At 58.3% G+C, this 16,823-nt stretch overlaps 1 protein-coding gene across 1 annotated transcript in view; it reads right to left on the bottom strand.

Moving 5' to 3' along the window:
* FAM163B (family with sequence similarity 163 member B) overlaps positions 1–16,674 on the bottom strand; it is a 29,939-nt gene extending 13,265 nt beyond the window's left edge. Inside the window, exon 1 of the mRNA XM_024762357.1 lies at positions 16,591–16,674. The gene's annotated coding sequence lies outside the window, so the exon portion shown is untranslated. The remainder of the gene's footprint in view (positions 1–16,590) is intronic.
* Positions 16,675–16,823: the final 149 nt, after the last annotated feature.

Genomic DNA, 16,823 nt, shown 5'->3' with positions numbered 1-16,823 from the left:
GGTGAAAATGCTCATCTCGACAGTTCCCAGGGGATGCTGAGGCTGCTGGACCAGGGACCACGCTTGGAGAACTACTGTCCCAAAGGATGGGCCCCCCAAAGCAAGTCTGGACCAGCAGTGGCTCCCAGTTGGCCCTGAATAAAGCCCACGCCCACCAGGACCAGCCCAGATGCCCCACCTCTGCTTGAGGATGGGACTGCGTTGCGGAGGTGCACGCTGGCCTCAGGCCTGTGCTTGCCCCACGGTCCCTTGGCTTGGGGTGCCCCTGGGACTATGCCCACTTCCTTCCAGGTGGCCGATGCCTTCTGATCCTAACGGCTGTGCTCAGGCCTCCCCTTCTGCAGGAAGCCTGCTCTCTCCTCTGTGCACCGGGCTGTCCTCTCCATCCCTTGCGGTTTCATCCTCAGCCGCTTTCCTGCTAGTCCCCGCGGTGCAGTGGGAGCCAGCCTCACCTTGCTGCACAGACCCTGGTAAACAGCAGGAGCTCTATATACGCCTGTGGATCGAGTCACTGGCCAAAGCAGAGCCCCTGGGGGCTAAGCACTGGGGGAGGGGGAGGGGGCCATTGGCGCCATTGAAGAATTTACAGGAAGAAGGTCAAGTTGGCTGTGAAGGGCTCATGCAAGGAGGGTGAGGGGAGGAGGGATGCTGAGCCTGTGAGCCCAGGGGACCCCAACCCAATCTGTCCCCGCTCCATGCCTGCAGTGTGACATGGGGAAAACCCCAGTGGGTTTACCATCTGTGCCTGCACTGGCGGTGCTCTGCAGAGAACGTGCACATCACTCCCTTTAAGCCTCACCATCGCCCTAGGAGTCGGAGTTATTAACCCCATTATACAGATGGGGAAACTGAGGCTCAAGGAGATACCGTCACCTGCAAGGTCGGTGACAGGCAGAACCTGGGGCCAGGCTGGGGGTCAGGAGGCTTTTTCAGCAATGCCGGCTGCCTCTGGCATCTCACAGCGATTGGACGAGCACCCAGTCAATCACCAACAGCCAGTCCCACTCTAGGACCTGGAGCGGGTGGGGAGACTCGGCAGCAGCCCTGCGCTCCGGGGAACAGAGGCACGTGACGGTGAGTGCAGTTCAGGACAGAGGTCACGGTCAGCGCAGACTTCAGCGCTAGGGAGCAGTTAGCAGTGCCGGGTGTGTGGGGCGTGATTTCCCTATTAGAGCATAAATACCTCCCTCTCCGGCCTCAGGACCTGCCTCTGCCCACTCTTGGCCTCTCTCTTCGCCCTGCAGCCTCGCCCACAATCACTGGCCTGAGCTGCTCCAGGCCTATGACTTCTTTGCTCAGAGCATCCCCAGTGACACCCAGGGACTTGATGAAATGCAGAGTCCGGTCCCGCCCAGACCCACCGAGTCAGAAACTCTGGGAGTGGCCCAGCGAGCTGTGCCTTAGCCTCAGGCAGCCCATCAGGATCGCCCCCCAACCCTGCCCCCCAGCCCACCCCAGGCTAAGGGCGTGAGACCCTCGGGGGTCCAGGTGTCTCCGACATACAGCTCAGGCTGAGTTGGGAACACAGACATCTATGGATGCAGTGCTGGCAGGCGGATCTGCCCCGAGAATCCTCACAGGGGCTGAGGGACCTGACTCGGGGTTCACCCCATAGCCTGCACGAGTCCTCAGAGCCCCGTGCGGTTGTACCCGGTGGCAGTGGAGGCAACAGCGGGATGCACCTTGCCGCAGCGCAGCTCGCAGGGGGCAGACGCCCCCATCTCTGGCTCGCCCCGCTCAGCAGTCCAGACAGGATGTTGCAGCCAACTTCCCGCCAATCCTGCCGGGGACTTTCCTGGCGAGCTCTGGAGCCCAGAATTGGCCACTTCAGTCATGCCCTCTGCCATCCCCTGGCTCGGGCCACCCTCAACCATCTCATCTGAGCAGCCGTGGTTTGTTATATACGTTCTCTTGCAGAACCTTCACTGCAGCCCCTGAGGGATTCCTGCCACCCAGAGGCTTGGCTCCGATGCAGCCCGGGCTCATGCCTGGCGGTGCTGGCTCTCTCTCCCAGCCCTGGTCTATCTGCGAGTCAGAAAGACTTGGGTGTGAATCCAGGCTCTCCTCCCTCGTGCCAGGGTGGCCATGGGCATCAGAGTCCTCATCTTTAGAGCAGGATGTTAATGCCAGTCTCCCAACCTCCTTCCCCTCCTCCCTCTTTTCCACAAGCATTTATGGAGGGCGGGGTGTGCCGCGTGGTGGGCACAGCAATGAACGGGGCCAGGGCCCCTGCCTCCTCCGCGGGACTTCCGGGCAGCCTGGATGCACACCCCTGCCCAGAGCCTGGTCTGGAGACGCTGGTAGCCTCAACGGAGCCCCCGCTGACCTCCTCGCCTCTGTATTTTGATTTTTTTTTTTTTTTTAAACAAAATGCGCCCGTTCCACATAGACTGTGCTGAGCTTTGTCTCCCTTCAGGTCAGCACGTTCGGGCCACGGCTCTCCCTGCAGAGCACCCCAGCAGTGCAGCCAGCATCCCTCTGGAACGAAGCTCTGAGCGTGACTCTCCTGGTCCAGGCCCCAAACATCTGGTGTTCCGGGCCTGCTGCACTTGTCCCTGATTTGCCTTTCCAGGCTGGTCGGCTATCCCTGCAATGCTCCCTTAAACGGGTCTGGCTCAGGTGTTTGTTCCCGGGACCTTAAGACCACAAACTTTACATTGTCTTGCCTCTGGGCCTTTGCTGGTGCCATTCCACGGGACCCTGAACTCCCTTCCACCTCTGCTTATGAAATCCCCAGCCATCAGTCTGCACGCTCCTTGAGAAAACCTTTCCTGACCCCCAGCCCCTGGATACGACTCCTTCTTTGGGATTTAATAGCACTCGCTGTCCAAACTAGGCACCTGGCATTTATAATTTATCAACAATTCAACGCAAAAATTCACTGAGCTCCTGCTGCAACCTGGACTCTGTTCTGGGTCCCTGCCTTTGTGGAGTTTTCAGTCTTGTTGGGGGACACAGATGGGGCGTATGGAGGGAGCATTCCGGGTGCTCGTTGGCGGGGGGTGGGCAGCTGGGAGAGACGGCTCCTAGAGAGTGACCCCGGTGCCGGGACCTGAAGGATGAGAAGGGAATGACAGGAAAGAGCATCGACAGAGGAAACGGCACATGCAGAGGCCTGGGGGCAGGCAGCGTGAGGTGGACTCAGGAGCCAGAGCGCACGAGGAGGAGGAAGCACGAGGACGGGGCGCGGGGGGAGGTCAGCAGGGACCTGGCTGCGCAGCACGTTCCGTCTGCACCTGGCTCAGCCTTCACGGAGCCCTGGTCCTCACGTGGCGCGCCTGCTGCAGCTCGGGGGCCCTTCCTCCCTGAAACGACTCCTACATCGGCCGTCCTCATGTTTGGATGAGCATCCAATCGCCCGGGAAGCTGGTGAAGCAGCTCTGACCAGTGGTGTGGGGTTGCTGAGACGGAACACGTTTTTGTGTTTTTTTTTGCGGTACGCGGGCCTCTCACTGTTGCGGCCTCTCCCATTGCGGAGCACAGGCTCCGGACGCGCAGGCGCAGCGGCCATGGCTCACGGGCCCAGCCGCTCCGCGGCACGTGGGATCTTCCCGGACCGGGGCACGAACCCGCGTCCCCTGCATCGGCAGGCGGACCCTCAACCCCTGTGCCACCAGGGAGGCCCCAGAACACGTTTTAGCAAGCGCTGGGTGGTGCTGGCGCTGCCGGTCCGCAGGGCACGCTTCGGGGGCAGAGCGCCAGAGCCCGTAGCTGATGCTGAAGCTGCCGGACAGGTCCTTCCTTCCCGGTTTCCTGTGCGGCCTCCTCCCGGTCTCCTGACCTCTAAGTGTCCAGGGCCCAGGGGTCCAGGCCTCACACTCCCTCTCCGGTACACAACCGCTCCCAAGGTGACCTTCCCCAGCTCTCCACACCTCTGGACAACATCCAGATTGGTAGCCCCGGCCCCGCCCTGGCCCTGCTCCGTGACTGCCGGCCGGCCTCGGTCCCTGCAGGCGCAGCGCAGGGAACACTGGTGTACAGGAAACCCAGGTCCCGATGCGCCTCCTGCAGCGCCGCCGCCCCAGGGAATGGCGTTTACACCCTTCCAGCTGCTGGGACCCCAAACCCCCTAGTCCCCCGGGGCCCCCTCCGTTGTTCTCACTTCACACCCGATCTGTCAGCAGATCCTCCAACTCCACGGGGAGTCTGCCTGCTTCCCATGCCTCCTCCTTTTCCAGGCCCCTCCCCTCAAGCCTGGGCTGCTGCCTGAGTCCCCACCCCCACTCCCACCCCCGGCCGCCTGCTCTCCACACGGAGGCTTCAGGCTAGAGCTCTCTCCATCCTCTTCTCAAACATCCCCGTGGGCCTGTGTCGCTTAAAATAAAACACGACATCATGGCATTGCTGCACGCACAAGCCCCACAAGCCCCGCCCAGCCCTTCTTGGACCACGTTTCCTGCCTCTCTCCCCTGCTCACACCAGGCCCACTGCAGCCTCAGGGCCTTTGCACTGCCTGTTCTCTCTGCCTGGGATGCACTTGTCTCATGGGCTCTTGTCCTCGTTCCATGCAGGTCTCTGTTCAAATGTCTCCTCCTCAGAGACCTTCTCTGACCATCTATCCGAAATAACCCCCTCCCTACCATGGCTGCCCTTCACCCGGTAAGGCTCATCCTTCCAGGAACTTGAGTCGCCGAGGACAGGGGCTCCATCTGTTTTGCTCCTTGCTGTATCCTGGCGCCCAGAACGGTGGCTCATAGTAGGTACTTGGTAACTGTCAGCTGAATGAATAAATGAAGCCAGGGGGAAGGCATGGAAGGGTGCTGACAAGGACAGTATTTAAGGCAACAGGTGACAGGAGAGGGTGGGGCTGGAGAGAAGGGGAGGGGAGGGGGTGACTGGGAGGAGTCCTGGGGACCCTGAAGCTTCCGGCCTGGGCAGCTGTGTGAGAGGCAGCGCCGTGTAACACGGGGCTGGTCTCCAGGCTCTGCATCACCCTGGCCAAGTCACTTAACTCCTCTGTGTCCCGGTTTTCTCAGTGACAAAATGGGGGTGACGCTGGGACTCCGCTCATAATTGGGAGCACTCGCCCACATCACGAGAGCAGCATTAGCTAATCAGAGTCCTGGTCAAGGTGGAGGAGCAGGGCCCAGATTTATCCCACAGCCTGAAACAACTAAGCATCCAGGACAAAAAGCTACGAAATAATAGCTTCCAAGGCACTGACATCAGATGATGAAGGACCATCCTCAAGAGATGGGCAAGGAATAAGGAGAGCACAGGACTGTCCAGGCTCCCCACCTGGTGACGGTCTCCAGGCTCCCCACCTGGTGATGGTCTCCAGGCTCCCCACCTGTTGACGGTCTCCAGGCTCCCCACCTGGTGAGAGCCTCCAGGCTCCCCACCTGGTGAGAGCCTCCAGGCTCCCCACCTGGTGAGAGCCTCCAGGCTCCCCACCTGGTGATGGTCTCCAGGCTCCCCACCTGGTGAGAGCCTCCAGGCTCCCCACCTGGTGAGAGCCTCCAGGCTCCCCACCTGGTGATGGTCTCCAGGCTCCCCACCTGGTGAGAGCCTCCAGGCTCCCCACCTGGTGAGAGCCTCCAGGCTCCCCACCTGGTGAGAGCCTCCAGGCTCCCCACCTGGTGAGAGTCTCCAGGCTGCAGAGCAGGGGAACCCAGGCAGGGCCTGCCGGTACCCCCTGAGTTGAGGAGAGAGAGCTGAGAGTCCAAGGACGCTGAGTGGCCAGAGTGCACAGGGCAGGGTCCTGTGCACGAGGAGCTGCACAGAGAGAAGTACAAATCTCTGTAGAGGGTCCCCTTGAGTAGTCAGCTGAGTACTGATCAGCACACGTGCTGTGAAACTCTCAGAGAAAGAACTTTTTTTTTTTAAGAGAAAAAAACATTTGAAAGGGTTCTAGGGAACAATACTGGAAGCTCACACAGATCCGGGAATAGTTCCTGCTCCTATCAGAGAGGAAAACTTCATAATTCCTGGAGCATTGGGTAGAGAACTCAGAAGGGCTTTGGCTAAATGTGCTCTGGTCTTGCCTCCCAAAGCATAAGAGCTGGGGCTGAAACAAACTGTTTCCAAGTAACAACCACACCCCAGAACAAAGTTCACAAATATATATATAGGGGTCTAGCACCCAACAAGGTAAAATTCACAACATCTGGCATCCAGTAAGAAATTACTTGGCACGCAAAGATGCAAACGAATACAATCCACAATCGAGAGAAAAATCAACTGAAACTAACCCGGAAATGGCAGGTGATAGAATTAGGAGACAAGAACATTAATGAAAACGGTTACTATAACTGTCGCCCACATGTTGAAACACTAGAGAAGAAACTGGACACATGAAGTAGAAACAGAGAAGATGTGAAAAGGAACAAAACCAAATTTCTTGAGATAAAAAAGCTACGATGGCTGAGATGAAAAATACACTGGATGGGGTTAACATCAAATTAGATATTGCAGAAGAAAAGATAGGCGAACTTAAAGACAGCAATAGAAACTGTCCAAAATGAACACACAGAGATAAAAGACAAAACATAAGTAAGTAAGCAGAGCTTCCGTAAGATGTGGGAAACTTCCAAGTGACCTCATATATGTGTAACTGGGACCCCCAAAGGAAGGGGGATGCAGAAAAGTGAGTAGAAGAAGTACTGGATGAATCCAGATTGAGTGAAAACCTATGGGCCTACAGATCCAAACAGTCAATGAAACACAAACACAAGAAGCGCGAAGCAGACGACACCGAGGAACGTTATAATCAAATTCCTTAACACCAGCGCTAAAGACACAATCTTAGAGAAAAAGTCACGTGCCACATGTAGAGGAACAAAGACAAGAAGGGCGGCCGACTTTGCACTGGAAACGATGAAAGCCAGGAGACTGAAAGAAGGCACATCAAACTAGAACGTTCTATCCAGCAAAATATCTTTCTGAAATTAAGATGGAATCAAAGACAGTATCAGTATTGTTTCCCCTTCTTGACTATGATGCCCCGGAGGGCAGGGCCCATGGCTCAGCTCCTGGCCGGGGCATGTACGCTATCTGGACCTATTACTGGAGGAGTCTTATTTTCTCACTGGGTTTGGGTCCCCAGTGGCCCTACCTGAGCAGTGGGTTGGGGAGCCATGTGGGAAGTTCTCTGCTCATGGGGGACTGGGTGGAGTCTGGCTTGTCTTGGGGGAGGCCCATGTGGAGGGGGCAGTGGCCCTGCAGGGGCTCTCCCTACTGAGGACCCCAATTGCTTGGACCCAGGCCCTGCCAAGCGGGCACAGGGGGAGTGGGTGTGAGGCATGTTTTGCACGACAACCTTGTGCTTTGCATTCCCCTCACTTATCCCTACAGGAGTGTAAAAGTACAAAGGAAATCTGTATGATGCTTTTAAAAACAACCAAGCAAAAAGTATATACATTTTAGCTGTTCACAAGGTTACAGAAGTTTCCATGGCTACCGCCGCAAGCTGCGTGCACTGAGGTGAGCAGGTGGGGCTCCACTTAACCCAGTGTATTAGGGCACCTGCCCGATTTCTGCCCAGGAACCAGGTGCCTGGCTGCTGGACTGGAGGGAAGGAGGCAAGCAGGGAGCGAGTGAGAACGTCACTGCCTCTCCCCACTCTCGCCCGGCACTGATTTCAGCGGCTAATTAGAATAACACCTGGGTCTCAAGCCGAGTTTTCAGGTACAGCATCTCCCGAGCGCAAGCAGCCCTGTGCGTTGGGAAGACGGCATTGTCCCCTTATCCACATGGGGGCACAGGAGACCAGGGGCTGGCTCACCCCGGCAACTACAGTCAGTGAAATGGAGGCCTGGGCTGCTGGTTAACTTGTAAACTCCCAGGACGCCTTTCTGTGTCACCACTCAGCACACCCTGGGCGGCCCTGAATTCCCGCCCCTGGAGACAGCCCAGAGCGGAGGGAGGGGCCAGGGCCAGCTCTTCCTGCTGAGTCCAGGCAGTGCCGCCTCCCCCCAGGGCTGTGTGTGTGGCAGGGGGCGGTGGTATATGTGTATGTGTTTGTATATGTGTACATATGTATGTGTGTGTGTGTATGTATCTGTGGGTGCATGTATGTGTATGAATGAACAGCAGAGGAACAGGGGCAAAGGTGAATCAGGCCGCCTGGTTGTTCCAAAGACAATGACTGGACCGCCCAGCAGTGGTGGAGGGGTGTGCTACCACCGCCCTCTCTGGACACACCCTTTAAGTTCCGGGGACCTGGCACCCACCGGGGACCCGCCTGACCCTACCCTTGTGTGAGATCAGCGCGGCTCATTTAAATCAGGCCCAGCTTCTGCCCTGCGGCTTTAGGGAGGGCCTACAGCAGGGGTGGGGCTGGAGGAAGGTGGGGGGCAGGGGTGAAAGGGTGGGCGGACAGCCAGGGAACCCGTGGAGCGGGTTGGGGAGAGGTCGATCTAAGGTGGTGGAATCAGGGACTCCCAGAATCTAAGCACCCATGTCCCGGAGTCCTAGAAAATCAGAACATCCGAGCAACGGATGCTTAGAATCTGAATCCCCTGAATTTTTTCTCTTCCATTCAGAAGGGACTTTGGACGTTACCTGGCCTAATCACCCGCTGGGTGAACAATAAGGGAACTTTTTTTCTTCTTGAAATCACAATTCACCCAAGATGGTCAACCCGATCAGTGGGATCTCCAACTCTCCCTCGGGAGGGAGGAGGGCGGTACCATCTCTGACTCCCGGCCAACTTCCAAGCTTTCCGCTCCTCCCTGGAGTCGCCCCAGGTTCTGTCCCAAGGACAAGCCTACCCGCCTGTGCACCTTCATTCTGGGGGCAGAGGCCTCAAAGGGCGGCGGTCAGCCCTTGGCCCGCCCCTCGCCCCTCACCCACTCACTCACCTCTTCATTCGTCTGACGGTTTACGGAGCTCTGCCTGCTGGGTCTGCAGGCACCAAGGCTGCAGACTTGCTACGAGCCCTCTTCCCAGCCTTGGCCATTGCAGCTGACTCAGAGACTCCCTTCCAAGCTTCTGGAGGCAACTTAGCTGCCCTGGGAAGTCTTCCGTGGCCCAGGCTCCAGCAAAGCCCGTGCCCGGAGCAATCTGTTTACATCTATTTTCCTTTAAAAAAAAATTGGGCTCAGCCATTTTTAAGTGAGTGTAGGCGTGTTGTTGAAAGGGCCCGTCTTGCAGATTAAATGATTTTTTCAAAACCGGGAGTCGCTGTCAATGAAGAGTGGCGGCGTTAACCCCTGGGGCCTGGCCAGGAGCCCAGGTCCGACCAAGGGGGGCCGCCAGGTCCAGAACCACCGACCAACACTTCATCTGAGGATGACATTCCCACACTGCATGGAACAGAGGATGGTGGGCACTGCATAGAACAGACCCTGCTGATGCCCGGACCCCCGGGCACTGGCCACGCTCCTGCCCCGTTGGCTGATTTCCCATCTCTGGGACACTCTGAGCCCCTCCTTTCCTGAACAGGTTTTGATTGTTTGGGAGGGAGACCCGGATGGGAATATGGATGCCGTTTCTAGCTCGAAACGCGGGGGGTCTCAGGCCAGGGAGAGCCGGGCAGAGGCCACCGGCCCCCCAGCAGATGAGGCTGGCCCTCAGAACGGCACAGAAATATCCAGCCGTCCAACAAAAATCTACAAGTGCCCCTACCCGGTGCCGGTCCCGAGCCACTGAGGAGCCAGACCGACAGGTACCATTCTCGACGGGCTCCCAGGCCGTGTACGGAGGGTGGCCGGTGGGAACGAGCCACAGAGCTGGGTGTGGATGGGCTGAGAGCGTGCCCTGGGCCTGATCTCCTCGCGAGGTGGTGTGAGGTCAGGGATGCTTCCCTGAAGGGCAGACCCGTACTAGCCAGGAGGGATCTTTCAGGCCGGGAGGTGAGGAGGTGGGAGGACCCCCAGGGATGAAGGGTCTCGAGTGTTCCAGAATTGGAAGTAAGCAGGGCAGGGGAGAGAGGCGAGTGATGAGGCTGGGGGTGGGGGCTGGCAGCGTCTATTCCCTGCAGGGCCCCCTGGACCATACCAGGGGTCTGGGATCTAGCCTCAGTGGGGATGCCTTTTGAGCAGGGTCCTCAGCCGCCCATGACAACAGAAAACCCGAGTTCCAGCGCGACGACCACTCCACAGCCTCCAGCCACCAGGCCCAGAGACCCCAGAATCTAGCACCAGGTTGCATTTGTCATGCTCCTCTGGGTGTGTGGGGTCTTAGCTGGGTGATGATGAATCCTCACGACGAGAGGGGTACAACCATCCCCGTTTGTAAGGACCGGGAGACTAGGACACAGAGAGGTTTGATCACGCGCGCCCAAGGTCACCAGCTGGGAGGAGCCCTTGCCGGGGGCTGGGCTGAGCTGCGGGGTCCTAACCCTTGTGCCTGTTCCGCGCATCCCGCTAGATCAGCCCTGCTGGCCGCCCCGTCCACCTCCCCCTACGCCCTCCTCCTCGCCCTCCCCTCCCCTCATCCTCACGTCTCATTGTACAGATGCGGATGATCCCAGGAAAAAAAGGGCAGATGGCAAAAAACAAAACACAGCCCAGTGGTGACAAAAACCACCACAAACGTGATCATTCAAGATACCATGTTGTAAAGCAAACTATTTTTTGGAAATAGAAATCTGTTTAGACGGAATGCTCGTGTGGGAAGGTCCATGAAGGTACAATTAAAGTTGACTCTATTTTTAATTTTGGAAATGGGTTCGCACTGAGCCAGAAGCCTTCTGCACGATGAGTGTTTTAACCAAACAAACCCTAGACACAGGTAGATACCAGAAGCTCACAAGTCGACAAAAAGAGAGGCTGCTACTCTTTTCTGGTGAAATATAAGACTTTTTTTCACTGTCCTCCTTCAAACCAGAATTGGATCATCACATCTTGGGATCGGCCCTCTCAAAGCCGTGACTGGTTTTGCAGTGTCTCGAGGGGATACCCTGGCAGGAAAAGACACGTGGTTTCTCGCTCTAAGTGTGCGGCCTTCTCTAAGCCAGCGGCTCTGCTGGGCTCCGGGAGCAGTGGCCGGTGGGGCGGGAGGGCCCCCTGCAAAGAAAGGCTGGGGTGATGGGTCGCGTGCTCGCCTTGACCTGGAAAAGGGAACATTTTTATTTTGTCTTAGGAGAGAGTCCCCGAATGTACGTACGGAGTGAGGGTCATTTGCCAAGGCCAAGCGGAAGAATTCGGAAGACAGGATGTAAAACATGGCTCTTCAGACTGCAAGGTGAGGCCCTCGACAGTGTTCCGGATAAACTAATGACGCTTCCCTGGCTGCCTCCTTCTTCTGCTGGGCCAGACACATTTCCCGTGGTCCCCGCTGCAGCCCCGGGCTTTCCTGCCTCCTATCACGCTTGGCAAAATAATACCAGCTAACACTAGGGGACGCGTTGGCAGCAGCTGCAAACCCGTCTGGCGCTGCTGGGCCCCGGGGCGGGGGCGGGGGCTCTGCAGTGGGTCCTTCCTTTGACTGCAGCAAAATCCCCTCAGCACAGGGGGCGGAGGTGAGCCTTTTTAAGCCTGGCAGAGAGACCAGAGGATGACAGAGGGGGCCACGAGCCCGGGAAACGGACTTCAATCACAGAACAGATCTGAGTGCTCAGGGCCAGTGAGACCACCAGGAAGTAGCCCAGCTGGTTCTCACGGGCAGGAGAGAGATGGGGAAAGCCGGGGCATCTTCAGTGGGTCACCAGCCAAAGTCAACAGACGGTGCCCCTGCGTCCCCGTGACGGCAGAAACGCCCCATCTCCCCACCACGCCTGCTCCTCCCCACTCCACATGCGTCCCTCGAGGCTCAGCTCAAATTCCACCTCCAGGAAGCCTTCCCTGACTGCTCCTGCCCACGGGGTCCCTCCCTCTGAATCTGGGACACCTGCCGCCTCGCACCCAGGTTACAATCCACCGAGAACTGCCCTTCCCTTGCCATCTCGTTCTGTTCACGACTGCGTGTCCCCCCCGCCCCACCCCCCATCCCCGGCCATGAGATCCTTCCCTGTAGGGATCACGTCACTGAACAAATCTGTGAAAACTAGACAACGCAGAAAACCCGGATGACCTACATACCTGTTTACGGGTCCAGGTAAATAAATGAGAGAATGGGGCGCTGGTATGGAAAGATGCTCCAGATCGGCTGATTTTAAAAGGACAAGGGAGGAAGACAGGCAGAAGAGCCCTTGGTGATGCCCAGTGTGGCCACAGCAAATGACTGACAGCTAACACAGGCGTGCGGGCTGCAGCTGTTACTTTGTGACAAACAAAGCTGGGTGTCTTGGTTTTTCTTTTACAGCAGATAGGCATTTATTTTATTTGAAAACCCTTTAATGTAGCTTAAAATGAATATATGTTCATTAATAATTTGAGTAGCATAGAGGAGACAGTCACCTACGACAGCTTTCTGCGGGTAGAGCCCTTTTTCTGTTTCGGTGTAGGGTATGTGTTCTAGAACAGTGTGATTCGAACTTCACGGAGCTGGAGAATCACCCAGGGAGCTTTTCAAGCAGGTCTGGAGGGGGCCTGAGAATATCTGCGTCCCCAGCAAGCTCCCAGGGGTGTCGAGGCTGCTGGTCTGGGGAGGACCGCCGCTCCACATTTATGCTTGTACGGTACATGCAACTCAATACGGCAAACAACCATAAAGATAATAAGAATACAGAGAAGACTATTTTCCAGGCCCAGCTGCCAGACAGGACCGGCCTGGGAGTGCCCCGAGGGGCCACCTTTGCCACTGCCGTGGCGTGCATAAGCCGTGGACCTGATCGGGAAGAATCAAGATGCAGGTGGCGGTCGGGGAGCCAGAGTGGTCCCAGGGTAGGGTCTGCCTGCTTGTCAGGGGCAGCCCCCAGGCCAGCCTGTGGCCAAGCCAGGAAGTGAGCACCAGTGGGGGCTGCCCTGGGGTAGACCTGGCCTAGAAGAGAGGTTTTTGCTGGGGCTCATCGCTGCATGGGCTCCCCTGCCCGATCGGCTGGAACATCCTATGAGGCGGATGTCAGTCATTTTATTGCCATTGGATGTAATATTGTTGTTTATTTTATTGTTGTTGGATGTTATTATCATTTTATTAATGAAGAACCTGGGGTCCACAGAGACTAAGTAACTTCACTAAGGACACACAGCTTGGACACAAACACAGCTCCGGTCAGCCCCAAAGGCTGTGCTCTTATCCACTCGGCCGCACTGCCAACCTGTCCTCAGCAGTCAGGGGATGTGGCAGGCCAGGCTGCAGCTCCGGGAGCCTGACTTGTTCTGGGGTCCCTGCCCAGGTCCCTGATCAGCCTACACCTGGGACTCCCAGCCGGTCCAGCCCTCTCCCACCCCTGCAACCTGGGAAAGCTGAGCCTGACATCTGCCCCCTTCTCACTCTCCTGGTCCAGGCCTCCCTTGTTTCCCTTCCGTCTGGATGCAGCGGTCTCCCCGCAATCCTCCCTGCTTCCAGCCTCACCTCCTCCAAGGTACCCTCCACGTTGCACTCTGGGGAGCATTCTCTAAAGGCCATATCTGGCCGAGGTCCTCCCAGGCTCTCGCTGCCTGTGGTTCCTGGGGACCTCGGAGAAAGCCCACCCACAGAGCTGGGCTTACAAGCCTTGCCTGATCTGACCCCCACCTGCTCCCCACTTCCAAGGTCCCAGGGCTCTCACCAGGATTGTTTATTTAATCCTCCAAGGCCCCCAGGGAAGAAGGGGCCACAGTCTCCACTTCACAGCCCAAGAGCCAGAGGCCCAGGGTCCCGTGGCCAGGAAGCAGCAGCGCTGGGCTTGGAACCCAAGCCTCCGTCTGAGTTCAGGGCTCTAGCTCACCCTCCACCCAGGACAAGCTGGCCCACGCACCTGAGAGTTTCCCCTTGCAGCACCCTCCATCCCCGGGAAGACACCAGCAAGGGGGCAGGGCCAAGGCCTGGGGGAGGGTTCACCAGCTTGAGTCTGTTCAGGGAGGGGGCCTGATTCCAAAGGGAACAAAGAGCTTTGCAAAGAGAAACGAGCGCGCACTCCGTACCCAGGAGCCTCTCTGCTCAGTAGTGGAAGGAGAGCAGCTGGCAAACGCCGAAGATTCTGGGCTTGTCAGATCCCCTCTGGAGCAAATAAGAGGGACCGACACACCGCCAGGAAAGCCAGTGCCGAGGAAAGCAGCAGAGCCAGGCTGAGAAGCCCAGCCGCCGTGGCCTCGGTGGCGCAGACCCCAGAACAGACTCCGGGTGCCAATGCCGCCAGCCAGGGCTCTCAGTTTGTGCCAGTGGGGAAGGCAGAAGCACCCCCTTTTTTGCACATGAGGAGGCTGAGTGATCTGCCCAGGGTAGCCCGGAACCCTGTCTCTCTGCCACGCAAATTGCCTTTTTACTCATGCACAGGAGAGGGTGGCGGGGCTGGGAGCCGCGTGGAGGACAGGACTAGGGCCAGCTGCCACTCTGCCTTGCCTCCTGCCCGGTTACTGAGCCGTAATAAATCTCTCCCGCGGCTCCGCCTACCCCCTCGCCCCTCCTGAGTGCTGTAATTATTCCTCGCGGATCCCGCTGCCATCACTTCACAGCGCAGGCCCACGTGGCAGGAGCCCAGAGCCGCTCTGCAGGAGCGGGTCCCGGGGCTGTGCAGCCCACCCAGAACCGGCAACGGGGGTCAGCAATGTACAACCAGCCCCCAAACATGCAAGGCTGGGGTCCTCCCTGGAGTGGGAAGTGGGGCTGGTGGGATTGGGGGCTTGGGCTCACGTCAGCCCTGAGATTGCAAAACCCCTGCAAACTCTCCCAACACTGCAGCTCGTGCCAGCCTTACCCACTCCATTCGGGGCTTAGGTGAACAGAGCTGCAGTGGCCCACGGGGCACGTTACATGATTCACCCCATCGTGTCACAGATGGAAACTGAGGTCTAGAGAGGGGGAGTGACTTGTCCAAGGTCACGCAGAAAGGTGGACAGAACTGGGCAGCTAAGTCTTGGCTCCAGCAGCCGTGCCTACCTTTCCCCCAACCGCCCTTATTCATGTTGGACCATCGTGCTGGCATAAGCAACGCTCGTCTGGGGCTCAAAGCCTTGGAGCCTGGGGTGGGGGCTCTGGGATGGGCACTCTCCCCTCCCCATGCTGGAGAGGCAAAGATGGAGAAGCTGCAACCCTTCCGTGTGCCAGAGCCTGGAGCAGAGCATCGGCTCCCTCCAGAGAGGCCAGCAAAGCTCCCCAGAGTTCCCCAGCCTGACTCCTGTGCATCCCTGGGGCACCGAGGCTGGGAGAGCCTGTGGATCCTGTTCAGACCCCAACCCCTTCGGGAAGCCACTTCCAAGCTTTCCGAGTGAATCTGGACCAGTCAGCCCCACCGGAAACGCAGTCAAGGGGAAGACCAGGGCTCAGCAGGAGTATCACCCTGTCTTTTTCATCCTGCTCTGCAGGTGCATAGCAAGCCACCGAATAAAAGAATGAATGGAGAAAACCCCACACTGCCTTGAGCCCTAGTGTCAGGAGCAAGACAGATTTTTCACAAGTTCCCAGCACGCAAGCTTCGTTAGAAAGCTTGTGGTCAGCGCACGTAAACAACCTCTTCCCCAGCACAGGAGGTGCTTGCACCCACCTGCTTAGATGAGAAGAGCTCTGGTCACCTAGACTCCATCCTCAATGCCACCAGAAAAGGGGGAAGGTGGGGAGATGGGCACATGTGCTTTCCCGGCGAGCCCGAACTTTTGGGGGTTGGAAGTTCTCATTGTTCCTGGAAGCCCCCCAGAAGCCTGGCCTGGCCTGAGTGGAGGGGATCGCTGGAGGAAGGCTGGCAAGGTGTCCCTTCTGGCATTCCTGAGCCAGGGGGCATGTCGGGGCCGTGGCCTCCGGGACGCCCCCTTATCTTCGAGAAGGGTCAGTGAACTCGACCCTCAAGATTCTAGCCTCAGAGCTGCGGGGGGCTGTACTGCTCATGCCACGTGGTCCCTGGCCTTGGGAGTGGAAGACATGGAGTGGGGTGAAATGGCGGCGCTTGGGGGGTGGACAGGGCACCTCTCCTAGATTTTTGGTGTTTGGAGAGTCCTTCCACCCCCGACTGGAAAAACCCAAATGCCAGTCTGGCGCTCCCCTCCCCCACTTAAGCTGAGATTTCAAATAGACGAAGATTGGGTGTGAGGCGGGTGGCAATGACAGAGGCTGGCATGTCTGAGGCCAGCTCTACCACTTACTGGCTGTGTGACCTTGGGCAAGTGACTAAACTTCCCTGAGCCTCAGTTTCCTCATCTGTCAAATAGGGCCAATGTCCCCCTCCTCGTGGGCGTTGGGTGCATTGCATGGATGATACCGCAGGTCCAGCACCCAGCATGGTGTCTTGCAGAAGGCAAATCTTGGTAAAGAAAGGTCTCAGCCCCTGGCAGCAGAGAGAATGGGGGCCAGGCACCTCCCGGAAACTTTCCCTCTCCAACATCCCTCCTCCCCTGCCGGGAGAGAGACAAGGCATCCCTCGGCACAGTGGGTGCCCCTGCCTTTCCCTCAGGCCCTCACTGCCCACTTCGGTCTCTGTCCACAGCCTCCTCGACAGGGGCGTACTTTGAGGGCGGCCGGAGATGGGACGGGCTTTCCAGGCTCCGGCAGCTGCCTGGGACAGGGACCTGGCGCAAGGCAGCCCAGGCAGGCTGCGGTGGGCGCTCCAGACAAGGTGGTCACTGAACCGGGGCTTCCCCGCTTGCGTCCTCTGCCCCCCACGCCCCGTGACCCGCGCGCCCGCTCGGCCCTTACCTTGAACCATGGGAACGGCGCTGCCCGGGCCGGCCGAGGACTTGGGCGCACGTGACGGGGCGGTCCGGCGTCCGTCCCAGGCCGGGCGCAGTTAGTGGCGGCCGCTCACGCCCAGGCCACAGCTGCGGCGCCTCCTGGGGCCCGGCGGGCGAGGCGGGCAATGGAGAGGCCCCGGAGGTCCTCGGGAGGCGGCTGCGTGCCCAGGCGGGAGCCCCCTGCCAGCGCCGGCTGCG

This window comes from Neophocaena asiaeorientalis, unplaced genomic scaffold (assembly GCF_003031525.2).
Source record: "Neophocaena asiaeorientalis asiaeorientalis breed wild unplaced genomic scaffold, Neophocaena_asiaeorientalis_V1.1 scaffold78, whole genome shotgun sequence".
Classification (NCBI taxonomy): domain Eukaryota; kingdom Metazoa; phylum Chordata; class Mammalia; order Artiodactyla; family Phocoenidae; genus Neophocaena; species Neophocaena asiaeorientalis.
The sequence above is the reverse complement of the archived record's forward strand: the minus strand, read 5'-3'. Positions and strand labels throughout refer to the sequence as shown.